The 17,954-nt window shown below is 32.3% G+C and overlaps 1 pseudogene; it reads left to right on the forward strand.

The window, feature by feature from the left end:
* The first annotated feature begins 958 nt into the window (after positions 1-958).
* LOC124372520 overlaps positions 959-17,954 on the forward strand; it is a 36,186-nt pseudogene continuing 19,190 nt past the window's right edge.

Raw genomic sequence — 17,954 nt, forward strand, 5'->3', positions numbered from 1 at the left:
CCCTCGTATTTTTATTGTTAAAATGAACACGGTTTATAAACATAACTGAGTGTAATGATATACCTGTATAGCGAACTGGGAAGACCCGAGAACAAATACTCCCCCCCCCCCCCATTAGACCCGTAGCTTTTCTTTATCAATTGTAATTATAAAAGATCACCTGTGAATTTGTGGTTGGTATTGATTGAGCTTTTCATTTGGTAATCAATTTAAATACATTGAAGCTTTTAACATTTTTTTCACAAACAAATTTTTGTGTAGCATTCCGTACTAAATTTATTTCTGATTTTGCACTTATTTTTAGAAAAATATCTGTATAAAAACTTTTGTAGTTTTTAATATTTTTACAAATAAGAGTAAAATTATCTATACCAAGTAATTAGAATGCAAACCACTATAAATGAATTCTTACAAAAAAACTTTAATTTAGATTAAGGTTTTAACTTAAAAAAAAAGAGATAAATGTAAAATTTGAAACAATTATTTCACACCACTTTCTACATATTGTTTTTATATGGAAGATGCGTCATGAAAAACAAACCTATAATTAAGCATTAATTATTGCAAGTAATAGCATAGGTAAATTGTATGTAACATGTAGATTTTTTTAATGTGGGTGACCGTTTAGCCTTGTATTGAATAAATTTCATATTACATAGTTTTAACCTTAGCTAAATAGCAATCCATACAATTTAGTAATGTATCTTTATTGAGTTCTTAATTATCACATTCTACCTTAGACTTCTTGATGTTAATGGGAATACATAACATTTGTCATCAAATAAAAAATTACATTAATCTTCTCAAAATATAATCCATTAGGCCTCTAAATGCTCAGTAACTGATTTGATTGCATTTCTATTGGAGTTTTTTTTTAAAGTCTTGTGTGTGTTCATGGCTCTTGATTTGTTTATTTTTATTTACAATAATTTTAAGGATTTGATCATGTTGAATGTAGGAGTGCTACCATGTAGTCTTGGGTGGTGTAGCTGAGGCCACTGAACTACTCAAGCACAAGTTTGACTACATTTTCTACACTGGCTCAACTACAGTAGGCAAGATCGTGAGGGCTGCAGCCAACGAGCATCTGACACCTGTCACTCTAGAGTTGGGTGGCAAGAGGTGGGCTTTATACTTTACCGTGGCTACAAATAATGTAGAAGGAAACATAAGCTTCTATTAATGAGAATAATACTGACGAGTATGATATGTTTTGTAGCCACCTTTTAAGCTGACAGGTGATTTCAATGAAAATAATTGTATTACTTATAACCACAGCATATAACAAAAACTCAATGATTCACACATTTAATTCTTGAAAATACTACAAGTGTAAAAACGTACAAATAAAACAAATTTATTTCTGTTGTTTTATAATTTTTATTGAGACGAAACAAACAGAAAATTAGCATTCCTAATGTAACTAATTATTTATAGTTTATATTAATAAGTAACACTAGATATAAGTCAAATCCAATTCTCAGTATTGAAATCACTTGCTTCTTAGTATTATTGAAATTTTCACAATTTTTGATAACTCTACTCCGCTTCATTCCACCAGCAGATGTAACAATTGGCCCGGGCTGTACAGCCAAAAGGGTCATAAAAACATTTTAATGCTATTTGGTTATTTAAAAAAGTATTTTCTTTAAAGTACTTGAAATTCAATAAAAAATATATTTTATAAGAATTACAAATTTATCTTTTTTGTCACCTGTGGGTTGAAAATGTTTCTAAAAATTCACAAAAAAGTGTTAGTGTAGCCTCAGATGCTATTTTTAGGGAGAGACATGTTGTTATATCTATAGATAAAAAAGAAGTAAAGATTTTTATATTTGTTTTTTTTTTTTTTAATAATGGCTACAGTTCTTATTCAATTTGAGTTGTTAAGCATTGAGCAGCATGTGAGTGAACCTGTGATAAATATATCGATGTGACTGACTAATAGTAACCATATTGAATATTAAAGTTTCATTGTGGCATGTCAGGTACCAGTTACGTAATGTATTATGGTACACCGGTTAAAGCATTGTGGTACATAACAATAGTGAGCAAGTTACGGAATAGAGAAGGGGCCTTGAACAGGTTAAGATGAGATCAATTGATAATTAATTGTCAGATCTCCACTTGACTAAACAACTCAATTGTGTAACATTGCTGTTTTGAGAGTTCAGTATCAAATATTTCAAGTGGTCAGAAGTTAAGACTATCCAATAATCACTCTTATTTTCAACATAGACATTTAAGTTTTAAAAATATTGAGGTATCAAATAAGTATGCAATGCCAAACCACAATAAAATTCACATGTATGTAAGAAATTTTGATTTTATATAATAACAGATTGAACTGTATATTTTTATTCATGGATCCAATATGTTGAACACCTTCCCCAAGTGTTCTCACCCATTCATCTTAGTTGAGGTTACCTTAAGGTTGGAAGTAAAAGTGTAGAAATCTAAGATACTTGGATAGTCTTATGCTTGCATTATAAGTAACAAATAGTTGAAATCAAATCCATAATTTTAAACCCAAAGGGAATGACAAAGATATTTTTATATGCCTAATGAGTATTAAAAAAAGAACCAAAATGAAGAGTGAAGATAAAGATGCGTGAATCAAAATGTTATGTAATCGGTCTATCAAATCAATAAAAATACAATGATAATGTGAGCAACGTTCTATTAAAGTGTTTGATATAAAATATGGTTCTGTTATAAATGTTTTAATCATAGCTTTTGCAGTATTAGTGAATGTAGAATAAAGGAATATATAGATTTAGCAATCTACTGTTAAGTCCTGTGTAATCATATCACTGAATATTATCTGTGCTGCACTTAACAGGATTAAATATAGTGATAAGAATGATACATTTTTAGTACTTGCTGATAATGGTTTTGATACCAGTTAATGATGCTGTAAACAATGACAATTTTGCTGTTGCAGTAGATCTGTATTTGAATTCTCGTTAATAATCCTTCGTTGTTGTTAGGTGGGTTGTGTTAATGTTTGTCACAAAACAATGTTCACTATTAATTCTATGAGACTTATCAGTGCTTTCCCGCTCCTGCACTTCTATTTCTATAACAGTGGACTTACTCCATGTATTGGTTGATTTTCACCTTATTCATTTCATTCATTAGGAAATTAAATAATTTGGAATATACTCAAATCAGTACTCAATTGTTAATTTATTACATTTAGTTCACTATCACCAATGCTTCACAGTACTATACATGTATACACCCAGCACCTGCTCACCAAATTTTAGATTGTGGAGTCTCAGTTTAAAATTAAATAAAAATTTAGAATTCAAATTGTTTACCCTCGTAATACTAGATATATTCCAATGCAGTCAATCACCATTATATTAAATTCCACAAATCAGAACTCAATATCACATTTTAAAGCAACAGACAGAATCTAACACGTTTCCCTTACAGTGTCCGAATCAAGATGAAGGCATCAGGCCGAGATCTTTCTCACAATATATTTTTTATTTCACAATCTTATTTCTTTTTTACACTTTAAAAACTTAAATCATTGCCATCTTGAAACGTGATATAATAATATAATATGAATTTATCTTTTGATTTTCGAGAAAAAGAAAAATAATTTTATGAAAAGTTAATGAAAAAAGATAGACCATTGGCCAAATTTAATCATTAGCTCTTCTTAGTCCATGGAACAATATCCTAAAGTCTGTGTAGAGAGTTTAGTTTACGCCTTGTACAATACCAATGTTTACCACAATTGATTTAAAAAAATCACATGAAGAACTTGAAAGACAATTGAATTTATTTATGTTCTTTAACAGTAATAGATTATAGCTATAAAGGTTTCCGCAGACAAGTATTGTACTTAGTGGGACCTCAGTAATGTATTATTTCTTAAATAAAAGCAGTTCAATTCAATATATAATTAGTTATTTAGGAATATTTTTAATTTTCTGTGTTCAACTAAGTTTATGCCTTGTTATAAAAAAACTGTATGTTTGCAGCCCAGTATACATAGATGGAACGGCCAACATGAAGATAGCTGCCAAACGTATCTTGTGGGGCAAATTGTGTGAATGCTGGCCAAACCTGTATTGCTCCTGACTACATCCTGTGCTCCCAGCAGGTCCAGAAACAGTTTCCTGAAGGAGGCAGAGAGTATCCTAAAGGAGTGGTATGGGGATAAGCCACAGGATTCTCCGGACTTCTGCCGCATCGTGTCTGATAGGCACTTCAAGTAAGTTAGTTATTTGGCTTCATCCCTAAATTTGTTGGGTTCAGATTATGTTACCCAGTAAGAGATGACTGCAAACAATTACAAGGTGACTTATGTCCTCAAAATAAGAAAAGAATTTAAACACTCAACTACCTCATTGTATTGGGTGCTAAATTCTTGTCTTATATGCACCTAGACTTGATCTTATTATCCTTAGGGAGAGAAATGCAGTTTCAGTCTGATAATTTTAAATTTTTTTCTGGCTCTGGCGGGTTTTCTTGACAAACTTGTAAATAGTGTTAAACTGACTTTTGACTCATTATCATCAAGTCAGTGGTCACTGTTCACTCACTGCCTTCAGGACGCAGACTTAATCAATTTGCACTATCGTTCCTGTGATGGTGGCTGAAAGCATGAGAATACTGTAATTAAACATATTTACTCCAAATACCACCAGTACCTGACTAGTATGGTAATGCACTAAGGTTTGGTCCCAAGAGGTAGTAGAACAAATGATGCTAATGATCATTAAAAACTAATTAGGTCCTACCAACATTATTCAAACTATACCCTTCTTTGTTTTGTAAACACCAATTTTTAATCCTCATTGAAATGGACCTTTCTATTAGTGCCTTCAACAGACATTATTAACAAATTGCTTAGATTGGTTATGCTTAACCTTTCACGAATGTCTGACATTTCAAAATAAAATCTAACTATAACATAACCTCAAATCTCCAGTAGGTTACAGGCTCCAAGACGAGACTTTTAGAAGTGTCAGCCATGGCGATGTAGTATCAGTATCAGAACCGCTGTTATAACATCAAGCATGGGCGTTCATTGGATACTACTCTTTGCGTCAAAAAGTACAGATAAGCTTGTTTGAACGTTGAGCGAAAATCACAGGAGTTAAATCGAAATGTAGCTTGTTTATTTCTGTGTCCTAGATATAAATCAAATTGTTTACAAACATTAAATTTAGGTTTGATGTAGGTAAGAACGAAAAATGGTACCTGTTTTGGCGGCTTTTCAACCAAACTACAGTGTTGAACATACATAAGCAGGAAAACTTGTAATCCTATTAAGACCAAAGTTTTAATCAAGATATGTACAATAGTACTAACTTAGAGATTGAAACTTAGAATTTTTAAATTATATGGATAAAAAGTTGTTGTCGAACCAGTTGTTTGTAAAACCATTTAAACTTTTATTCTCAGCCGGGTTCGGTTGAAAAAATCAGTATTGGTCACGTTATTGAGCTTATAGTCATGATATTTGTTTTAAAGAAAATTTATTTTTGTAAACACAAATAAAAACTATAGTTTTTTAAACAACCACTTTAACTTAGTTAAACAGATTTTATTCATTTGTCGAGGCTGGCGCCTGCTTGAAACGTGCAAATCGTCAGACCGTCGAGGGCGCTATTGCAATGATCGTGCGTGGTCCACTCACGCCCTTAGTGCAAGAGGAAGCTGTAGGTAAATTATACATTGTTTTAATATATTGAATAATTTATCATCAGCTTTTTTCATAGGAGCTTTCCGGCTTCTAATGGCAGGTTTTAACAATGAATAATTTAACTTTCACAAAACTTGGGTTATTGTTTTGTAAATAATTTGCTTTATATGTCTGGACGCAGAAATAAACAAGTGTAAGTTTAATGTAACTCCCCTAATTTTAGCTCTATTAGTTAGTTTGTGGTTAATGTTCAAACTCGGGAATCTGTTCTTTTCGATCCGAGAGTAGGCATGCATTGAAATTGCTTATCTAATATATATATGAAATTAAATTTTTATGAAGAAATATATGATCTTAGTGTCATTGAAATACAATATTAGTATCGCTGAAAACTGATTTTCAAAATTCTATATTTTACTTATCACACTTAATTCTTCTTTCTCACTTTTGTCACAATTTTGCGAGATCTTTTCTCAACAGCGTTGCATTTTCTCAACTCATTGAGCTAAATGTGATGGCAGCTTAAATCCTGATTTACAAGCAATCCATTTTTTGGGGCTCTAAGGACCACCAATTTGCAAGCGTAATGATTGATTAGCTGGAAGGGGTGTCAGAATATTCTGTTAACAAACTACTCAACATCTGTGAATATGGTTAAACCTACTAACATATTGAAAGACTGTAATGCAAAGAATTTTCCATTTTTAGTATTGAAAAATGAACATATTAGTGTATTGCTATTCTTATTTTATTGAAATTTTGTTGTTAATACTTTATTCATTTATATTTTATACTATTTATTTTAATCTCATCTATGGGTGTTTTGGTATGACATATTCTGCAATATCGCTATTCATATTTGATTCAAATTGTGTTGTATTAATCTATTCATTTTAAAACTATTTTTTATCTCATCTAAAAACCTATTAGAACCTTTGGCTGTTTTGGAACGATGTAATCTTTGTGTGTTTTTTCCAAAAACTGTTTTGCAACAATATTATGTTATTTTTTTGTGTCAAATATTTTTTTTAACTAGCGTATCTAATATACCAATGGTTAAAGAACTGAATTTTCCATTCTCAATAAAAATAATATTTGGTACTTCCCTTTACATTTCCATATAATATTGACTGAGAATCGTTCAAATGTGATGATGTGGATGGCAGTGGCACATGTTCAGTTCATATGGCGGTGGGAGTGACTTTCTTTTCTTGTGTCTCCAAATACTTATTTTCATAATAAGGATATGTTCATAATTATATTTACTTTTTAGATATTCAAACTATCAATATAAAATAGTTACATAAAATATGTTTCATAACTACTAACAAAAATTATAAGTAACCATTTAAACAAACAAACTTTTACACTTTAATATGCATGATCATGTTTTCTCTGAAAGACAATTCTATTAGCAGAAGAACAAAACAAATTTCTATCAAATATCTTGATGTTTAAAAAGTTACACATTTTAAAGTAAAAACACTGCAAAAAAGTTAGTTTGAGCCGAACAGTTTTGGGTATAACACATGTTTTAAAACCAGAATATATTTGGGACTTCTTTTAAACAGCCAAAGGATTGTTAAAATGTAAACTCACTACTGTTTTAAATTCTAATAACAGTTTCAGCTAACTAAGCAGAGTATGTAATGAAATGTATTGATTGTCTCACCTCACTTTTGTTGCCTGTCACAGGAGGCTGTCAGACATAATGGACAACAGTGAAAAGATTGTGCTTGGTGGAGAACGCAATGCCTCCAACTATTTTATATGTGTTAAATTGTCTCACATCATGTTTGTTGCCTGTCACAGGAGGCTGTCAGACATAATGGACAACAGTGGAAATATTGCGCTTGGTGGAGAACGCAATGCCTCCAACTATTTATATGTGTTAAATTGTCTCACCTCATGGTTTGTTGCCTGTCACAGGAGGCTGTCAGACATAATGGACAACAGTGGAAATATTGCGCTTGGTGGAGAATGCAATGCCTCCAACTATTTATATGTGTTAAATTGTCTCACCTCATGTTTGTTGCCCTGTCCACAGGAGGCTGTCAGACATAATGGACAACAGTGGAAATATTGCGCTTGGTGGAGAACGCAATGCCTCCCAACTATTTATATGTGTTAAATTGTCTCACCTCACCTCATGTTTGTTGCCTGTCACAGGAGGCTGTCAGACATAATGGACAACAGTGAAAATATTGCGCTTGGTGGAGAATGCAATGCCTCCAACTATTTATATGTGTTAAATTGTCTCACCTGCGATGTTTGTTGCCTGTCACAGGAGCTGTCAGACATAATGAGGACAACAGTGGAAAAAAGATTTGCGCTTGGTGGAGAACGCAATGCCTCCAACTATTTATATGATGTGTTAAATTGTCTCACCTCATGTTTGTATGCCTGTCACAGGAGGCTGTCAGACATAATTGGACAACAGTGAAAAGATTGTGCTGAGAAACGCACTGATGGACAACAGTGGAAAAATGCGCAGCAATGCCTCCAACTATTTATATGTGTTAAATTGTCTCACCTCACGATGTTGTTGCCTTGTCACAGGAGGCTGTCAGACATAATGGACAACAGTGAAAAGATTGTGCTTGGTGGAGAACGCAATGCCAACTATATTATATGTGTTAAATTGTCTCAATGTATGTTGCCCTGTCACAGGATGCTGTGCAGACATACCAAAATGGACAACAGTGAACAAGATGTGCTTGGTGGAGAACGCAATGCCTCCAACTATTTATATGTGATTAAATTGTCTCACCTCACGTGGTTGCCTGTCACAGGAGGCTGCCATAATGTGACAACAAGTGAAAGACGCTTGCGCTGTGGAGAACGCAATGCCTCCAAACTATTTATAGTGGTAAAATTGTCTCACCTCACATATGTTGTCTGTCACAGGAGGCGTCAGACATAATGGGCAACAGTGAAAAACATGGAGAACGCAATGCAACTGGACATAACAGTGGAAATATTCGCTTGGTGAGAATGCATATGCCGCCCAACTATTTATATGTGTGACGTTTGTTTGCCTGAATGCAATGCAACAGTGGAAAATAAATAATGGCGCCACAACTATTTATATGTGTTTAAATTGTCTCACCCTCATGTTTGTTGCCTGTCACAGGAGGCTGTCAGACATAATGGACAACAGTGGAAATATTGCGCTTGGTGGAGAATGCAATGCCTCCAACTATTTATATGTGTTAAATTGTCTCACCTCATGTTTGTTGCCTGTCACAGGAGGCTGTCAGACATAATGGACAACAGTGGAAATAGTGCGCTAGTGGTGGAGAATGCAATGCCTCCAACTATTTATATGTTTAAATTGTCTCACCTCAATGTTTGTTTGCCTGTCACAGGAGGCTGTCAGACATAATGGAACAAATGGAAATATTGCGCTTGGTGGAGAATTGCCGCTGTCCAACTATTTATCATGTTAAAATTGTACCTCATGTTTGTTGCCTGTCACAGAGGCTGTCGACATAATGGGACAGAACAGTGGAAAAAGAGTGTGCTTGGTTTTTTGGAGAGAACGCAATGCCTCCAACTATTTATATGTGTTTAAATTGTCCTCACCTCATGTTTGTTGCCTGTCACAGGAGGCTGTCAGACATAATGGACAACAGTGAAAAGATTGTGCTTGGTGGAGAACGCAATGCCTCCAACTATTTATATGTGTTAAATTGTCTCACCTCATGTTTGTTGCCTGTCACAGAGAGGCTGTCAGACATAATGGACAACAGTGGAAAGATTGCGCTTGGTGGAGAACGCAATGCCTCCAACTATTTTATATGTGGTTAAATTGTCTCACCTCACGTGTGTTGCCTGTCACAGGAGGCTGTCAGACATAATGGACAACAGTGGGAAAGATTGCGCTTGGTGGAGAACGCCAATGCCTCCCAACTATTTATATGTGTTAAATTGTCTCACCTCACGTGTGTTGCCTGTCACAGGAGGCTGTCAGACATAATGGACCAACAGTGGAAAGATTGCGCTTGGTGGAGAACGCAATGCCTCAGACCGTTTCATCGCACCCACAATACTAACTGACGTCAAGAGTACAGATCTATGCCATGCAAGATGAGATCTTTGGACCGATACTCCCCATTGTTAATGTAGATAAACCGCTTAACGAGGCTATTAGCTTCATCAACAGCAGGTAAGTAATTGTTAGTGATCAAAATTTATTTATATTACCAGAATTATTCCATCAGGTTCATTTTCAAGAGGTTCTGATTCGGAGGAGTGCATAGAGGAGGGGGATTCACAGCAGTATGGAACTTAATGTACTTGCATGGGTTCTACCTATCTGTATCTTCATTCTGCACTAGCTGCTCTATAAGCATCTCAAACTCTACTATAACAGTTACAAAATATTTGTCATAATTTGTTGGTATCAGAAGCAACAATTAACAAATATATTCCACTCAAAAAAAAAAAACGTATTCACTAGTTGCAAGGGTGCATTTAGTAGGAGCATCCTTATTCAATATGGTGTCTTGTATAAAGCTAGAAGCTATCTTTCAGAATGGTGCAAAAGAGGAACTCTTTCTACCACTTCACTACTTCTCTAGTTTATTCACTCATTTGACAGGTAGATACTCGTAAGTCCATTAGTCCTTTACTCTTCAAGGGTCTTGGAATATGATTTTTCATTTTTTACTCTTTAGTTAAGTTATGATAGTAAATGATACATCTCTTTTTCATCTCCGGAACAAAATTTGTATTTATTTATAAAATTAATTAGTTACGGATTTTTAATTAATGATAAATAACTTTGGTTCTGAGGAGAAAGGATACAAGTGTTATGGTTAACATAATTGTCTTGTAATATTTAATATAAATTTAATTTTAAATCATTTTTAAGTGAAAATAAAATTAGAACAAGTGTATTTGCTGTTAATTATTCAGTGTTGTTTTAACTATTGTTTTTATAGTTAAAAAATTTATATATATATAGTTTTTAATATATATATATATATATATATATATATATATATATATATATATATATATATATATAATGAATTTTAAAAGAAAGTTGTGGAAACTTTGAGCACTTGTCTTAGAACCATGAGGTTTTTCAAGGTGGTCTTGTGCAGAATACTTGAGATTTGGAGATTTTCCACAAGGCTAAAGAACTGAACTAAAAAATTATCTTATTTAGATTGTAATAGCATCTCATTATATTGTTCAAATTATAAAATTTCCGAAATGGAAAATGAATTAAATTTGTAATGAATTTTATATTTAACCCTTTGAGTGCCACAGCATATTTTCCCAAGTCATACGCATAAATTGCCGGAGCATTTCCTTCTGTTTTGCAAGCGTGTGGGGGAAAAAACTATTTTTAAAAAACTATTCAACCGATTTGAATAATTTTTTTTTAGTTTGTGTTGTTATAAAAAAAGGTATCTTTTCCATATAATATTATAATTTTATTTTTATTTACACAAAAAAATATAGGTTATAACAAAAAACTAAAAAATGAAAATAAATAAATTTCAAGTTTGAACTAAAATTTTATATATAAAATATTTTTTTTATTTTTTTTTAGCTATACCATATGAAAGAGCATAAAATACTGAACAAAAGTCATGCATAATATGGTGTGTGTTACAGTAATATTTAACCAGATACTGCAATATATACAAAATACAACAAAAAGCAATTTTTGTTCAAGTTTCTCAAAAGTTTAGAAACAATATTATTATAACTATCCCTATTTCACTCAATGAAGTAAGACGACTGTAAAATACTAATTATATAAAAAGTATATAAAAATATACACAGGCCTACAATATAACCTTACTTCACCTAAAATCAATAGTTTGATTGGAACTTGCGTTTTACTTCATCACCAATCCAACAATAAAATATACATCACTAAAAAAATAAACACGAAAAAAGAAGTTTATAAATGCATTGTAACTTTTACTGAACACAATTGCAGAATAGTAATAATAACAGTTTTCAGCATAATGTAAATACCCAACGAACCAAACTGTGTAGTTAATGGCAACAAGTAGCAGCTGACCAACTATTGCGTCATCTGTTTTTTTTCTGATGGCAAATAACTACAAGGAGGCGGTGAACAATAAAAATCAATCACAATCGATTGTTCGAAACTTGTAGATTGCCGTGAAATAAATTATTTGTCAAAACAAAAATGAATTATATGTGATATTAATTAAATACAAATCGTCTACTGGGTAGATGCCCGGCAATTTATGCACATTTCACAACGTCTACTAAGTAGACGCTGCGGCACTCGAAGGGTTAAAATTTGAACTTAATATTTTTTGCTATTGAATAATTTCAGTGGATTTTAATTTAAGTGGATATTGCAGTGAGTGTATTACAAAAATTCTAAGTTGAAGTTTTGAGTAATTTTAAACTGATCTTTCAGAATTAATTATTTAGTTTAAGGGCGAAACTTGTTTTGTTAATTTTAATTGTAATAGTGTTTTGTATAGGTATAAATAACATTGTTTATGATTTTTTTTTAATTTTAAGCATTTGTGGGTATACCAAATTAAGATTAATGTGCAGTGATGTCACTAAAAATGTCTGTAAATCATTTCACCTGACAAGTCAGTCCACATGATTTGAGAGTGTTTAATGACTTCCACATCATTTTTTAAAGCTTTATGGTACATTTTATTTTCTTGTATTCATAGTCTGTATCCTACATTACTCATACTGGAGTTAGCAAATTATTGTGAAAATAGAGAAAGAAAGATATTATGTAATGATATTTTAAATCCCTAAACCTAAACGCGAATACCTACACAGGTATGTAATACCTGTTCTACCTATGCGTGTAAAGGATTCATTGACATCACTGCAGGAGTGACTGTCACTGTAACTGTTGCAGAAGTAGACCACTGACCATGTACCTGTTTACGTCGGACAAACGAGTGCAGGATGTGATGGTGGAGCAAACACTCAGTGGTTCTGTCAGCATCAATGAAGTCGTCATGCACTACGCTGGTAACTTCATTACTTTAACTTGATTGATTCCGTTGCAGATCTGGTTGTGGGCTCTACATTCTCCATTCTGTCTGCTTTTCTTCCTCTTTTTATCTTTTTTCTAACCTAATAACTAATAGTGTCTTGATATTTACCAACAATTTTTAATAATTTATTTATCACATTCATTTATATTTGCAGGGTTTTGTGTAATAAAAATGAAATATATTGTACAAAATATGAAATGCTTTCTAAACATTTTAGAAAGGGTAACATTTGTAATTCGGAATGCATCAGTCTTTTTAGAGTTGCAGGGCTGTGGATGATTTCTTCATGTTTATCTTCTGTTTTCTCTGTGAAGAAATGATGTCACTAATGTATTTTACAAATTTTTAGTTTTTATTTTTAATAGTTTATCCTTTGCCAATACACAATTTGTGTTTAGAGACAAGCCTCTGGTGCTCTATCTTTATATCAACAATGTTGAAAAGTTGCAAGAAATATTAGAGCGTACCTCTAGCGGAGGAGTCTGCGTAAATGATTGTATCGTTCATGCTTCAGGTTTGTTTGGCTAGAAATTGTCAATGTTTATGTTTGATCTGTTGTAAAATAGAAGGAGCATGATGGAGATTCTTATGTTGTCTTATTACAATACACCTACTGAAATTGCACATTTTAATTTACCAATATCACCGTTCTGCTTTATTGGATTTTGAACACAGATTATGTAATTAGTGTACATGTCTTTTGCTTTAAATTATTGAATGGTTATTCTAAAAGCATGGTGTATTTTTTATATATTAACTATTAAATATTTCACATCAGGTGTATTATATTATTATTATTATTTCAAAAGTTTTATGAAAATATAAGTATCAATACAGCTTGCTTTTGCTAACATCAAACAAGTATTGCATGGGTGTAAGCAATGTAAGAAAGCCAATATTCAATGCAATCAGCAAAATTCATCACCTGATAGAAAACAATTCCTGCTAGCTCTTAAGAGAGCAAGGAGGAGAGGAGAGAAATTGCCAAAATGGATTTAATATTGAGAGTTGGATATACAGAGTGACAATTAAGTCTTAGGACAATTTTATAACTTTTAAACAACAAGAGATATCACAACCAAATTTAACATACCGTTACTGGTAATACTAAGCTACTTTTTTGTGTACATGGTTATCGGATGTCACCTTTGGGGAACATCTCATCGAAGGTAAGAAGAAAATCTTTAGTAGTAGCCTATGTTGAGCTTTACATCATTTTAAAGGGCTAGTTGAATTAAAAACAATGCCACAAACCGAACTTCAAAAGGCTGATCCAGTCGGGAGAAATTGCTGTTTAAAGTTTAAAAAATTTGTTAATACATTCATTGTACATAAGATATAACTAACACAGTACCTGTTACAAGTTAACAGTGTGTGGGAATACATTTTAGTGAACTAATTTCAAAGTAGGTATTCAAAATATTCTCCTCTGGGCCTCTACAAGCAATTTTTGAAGTTTTCAAATGAACACCTTGTATATATATATATATATATATATATATATATATATATATATAAGCTTCATAATTTTTAAGAATAGCAGTATTAGGTACCCCAGTGTACTATAAAACGAATAGGAAAATATTTAAAAATACATAGGAAGCTTATATTTAAAAGTATATAAGAATATGAGAAGGTCAACCTTTGTTGTACAAGGAAATAGGTACTTAACACATTCACTGGTAAAAAAAAATTAAAATCCATTAGGCATGCTAACAAGCACTTTAAGCATAATTTATCATGAAGTAATTCCAACATCAAAAAGTTTCACTCACTAAGTTCCTTGGAAATGTGACATCATTGGTTTAACAGTAAATATTTATTGGAACCCAGGTTTGATTACCCTAAAAGTCCCATTTTACTAAATTAAATCCTCATATAATTTTCATTAACACTATTTACAAAGTAACTCCTACCTCCCTCTGAATATTCTTGTAAAAGCAAGCAAGTGCACACTTGTATCACTCAGTTCTAAGTCACTGGCAAACAAAGGGCCTTAGAATTCATTATACGAAATATGTACTTGGCTCCGCAAGTAGCTCCTGACTCAAATATAACACTAGGTTATTAACACACTATGCAAATGTCAACATTGACCAGCTCAAATGCTAGAGGCAAAGTAAGCATATAATGCGACAGTGTCCGAAGGTCTTGCAGCAGCACCCGGAATGAGTTCAGCATGTCTCTGATTGGAGACGTTAGCAGTGAATGTGTTAACATTAGTTTTTTTTAGTAGAAGATATCATTGCATTGCTAGCTAGTGTTAGTTTAGAGTAAGTTGTTTTTTTTTTTGACGTGACAACGTCTAATAATTCGATGGAGCCGACTGCAAGCACCAAAAAACATGACATCATGCTGCGTTACCTCGCTCTGAGGCGTTCCATTTAAGGCTTGAAGTGCAAGCAAGAGTGCAGAACCTCTGTCTCTCTCCTACTTGAGTGAGCGATGCGTCTGCGTGGACAGCTGCTATACAATAATACATTTACATGTTTTCGTCAAGCATAAAGTGCAGTGAAAAGTGAATGTGGTGTTAATTTTTTATAGCAACGATAATTGCAGTGATAAAGGCAATTATTCTTTCGATATTAAATATGTTTAGTGATATATTGTTGAATATTCGTGCTTTCGTCATTAAAATAAATAGCATCAGTCCGCTAGTGCAGCGATTGTAGGTTATGCTATAATTGACAAAACTATAACAATAAGTTAACAGAACTATTTCACGATGAGATCCGGGTGCAGGTTCGACCAGGCGGTGCATGTCTCGCACACGTAAATGGTCTCCTTGTGTAAACCGTTGCATGTACACACAATACATCCTCCCGTCCCCTTTTCTCTTCTTGTCTACCATCCAATCGTACATCGTACGCACAACAGTTCTACCCGCGGTCCGTGAACAAACTAAACCGGCGAGTTAGTTTGTCAGTAGCGCTAGTGTCTGGCAAAACAGGCAGTGGCATGGGTAGTGCGCCGCCATTTTGCAGCTTGGAGAACAACCGGGAGGCTGGGACAACTATTACTGTGTTTTTCTATTGAGGGATTTATGCTCCAGCAGCTGCTGCACTCCACCAGTAAAACTGGGAACTACTTACTCCCAATAATAAACTCAATGTTTAAAAGCAAATATATTTGTCAACAGCGTAAAAATTGGCGGTTATATTTGTCAACAGCGCGCGAAGGGATAAATCTTCCACATATCATAACAACATGTCTGAAATGACAAGTTGGACCAGCCAGCCATCAAAGGGAACAATTTTCTCCTATATCAAACACATTTAGGCAGGCTTTTTAAAAGTTAGAGTTACAAAAATTTTTAATGATGATTCCAAATTTTAAATTTAAGATTTATGAACAATAATTTAATCACAGTTTATTCTTATAATAAATTATTCAAAATTATTACTTTTTTTAACAAAAAATCACAATTAAATTTACAAAAATAATTAAGTAACTTTTCTTATCATCGTTCTATTCTCAACAAAATAACACAAATTGTAAGAAGTTAAATATCACACATGTTTAAAAGTTGTAAAACAATTGCTCAACGCACATTCATACTTGTAAAAACTATGTACATTGTAGAAAAAATTTGACAATTGTATTTATGCATACAAATAAATGTAATTTGATCAATTCTATTGTGATTTAAATTTACCTCCTTCTCTATATCCATACAAATATCTATCACACAAATAAATTTAAATTTTCTTTTGAAACATGCAACCATTCCATCAGTATTTTCTTATGACGTTATCACGTTCAGCTATCATCAGTAAACCGACTTTACAGACAACCGGTTTTATATATATACAACTTCTATAAGTGTTGCGTAGTTGTTACTATTAACATTGTAAATTTAATAGTTTTTTTAATAATAATTTATTAATTAGTTTTTTAATTTTTTTTATTTCATAATTTGTTTAATATATATTATATATATTTATATATATATATATATATATATATATATATATATATATAATATGTACAACTTCTATAAGTGTTACGTAATTATTACTATTAACATTGTAAATTTATGTTTTTTAAATTCTCTGTTTGGAGACATTAGCAGTGAATGTGTTAACCCTAATTTTTTTTGTGGAAGATATCATTGCATTGCTAGCAAGTGTTAATTTAGAGTAAAATTATTACTATTAAAATTGTAAATGTATGTTTTTGAAATTTTGACTTTAACTTTACATAATCACGGAATGCTGAATAACAAAAGCAAATCTCTTTAAAAAGGCTTATATTGTCAAAATATGAATTTCAGGACAAGAATAAAAGGAAGTTGAATAAAAATTATCAAAAAAGTGTTTGTTCAATAGCTTCTTTTTCATAGCTAAATAAAGTTGTTTCTTGTTTTTATAATGTAATAAAATGTTATATTAGATATTTAATAATAATGTTTATGATTGAATTACTACTGATTCACACACTAATTTGAATCAAAAGGTCTATTCAAATGCTAATAAAGTGAATTATTTCTTGATATTGCTTTCCTGTACCAGATTAGCAATACCAGATTGGCAATAGTTCCTTTTTCCCTTATATGTCTCTCCATAGAGGTTTACGACATATAAATTTTGTTCAGTTTGAAAGTCTGCCATTCGGAGGGGTGGGCCACAGTGGGATGGGCTGCTACCATGGCAAGTACAGCTTCGACACATTCACCCACCAGCGCAGTGCTCTCATCAAAAACTTCAATCCACTCCTGGAGTCTCTTGCCTCGTAAGTTATTACAGACGAGTAACAATAAATAATATACAAGTACTAAAACTGGGAATAAATAAATATTGACAAAATTATGAATAACATATAAACTATTACATAATAAAAGTTAAACAATGTAGAAATATATGTATGACATGAGACAATTTAAAATTATTTTTTTAAAGGTCTGAACTTCTCAATAGTTTCTAAGGATGTTCTACAGAAATATTGGAAAACTTTCAAAATAATTACTGACATCTTGAGCTTTCATTTGCATCATGAAAATTATTGCAATGTTATTTATACGTCTTGTGTTGTAAGAACGTTTATGCTGGTGATGTGTTAATGTAGATTAACAATAACAATAGAGATCATTAGGGTCAAAAAAGTAATGACAGCTTTCAAATTTTAACATAAATAAAGGGTGATCTATAATATGCTGTTATTGTATCTGATTCATTTGGTATCTGTATCTGTATCAAAAGCAAGTACAGATTTCTATTATCAGGCTAAAAAATATTGTTTCAGTTGAAATCTCCAAATTT

Source organism: Homalodisca vitripennis, unplaced genomic scaffold (genome assembly GCF_021130785.1).
Source record: "Homalodisca vitripennis isolate AUS2020 unplaced genomic scaffold, UT_GWSS_2.1 ScUCBcl_3421;HRSCAF=8952, whole genome shotgun sequence".
NCBI lineage: Eukaryota > Metazoa > Arthropoda > Insecta > Hemiptera > Cicadellidae > Homalodisca > Homalodisca vitripennis.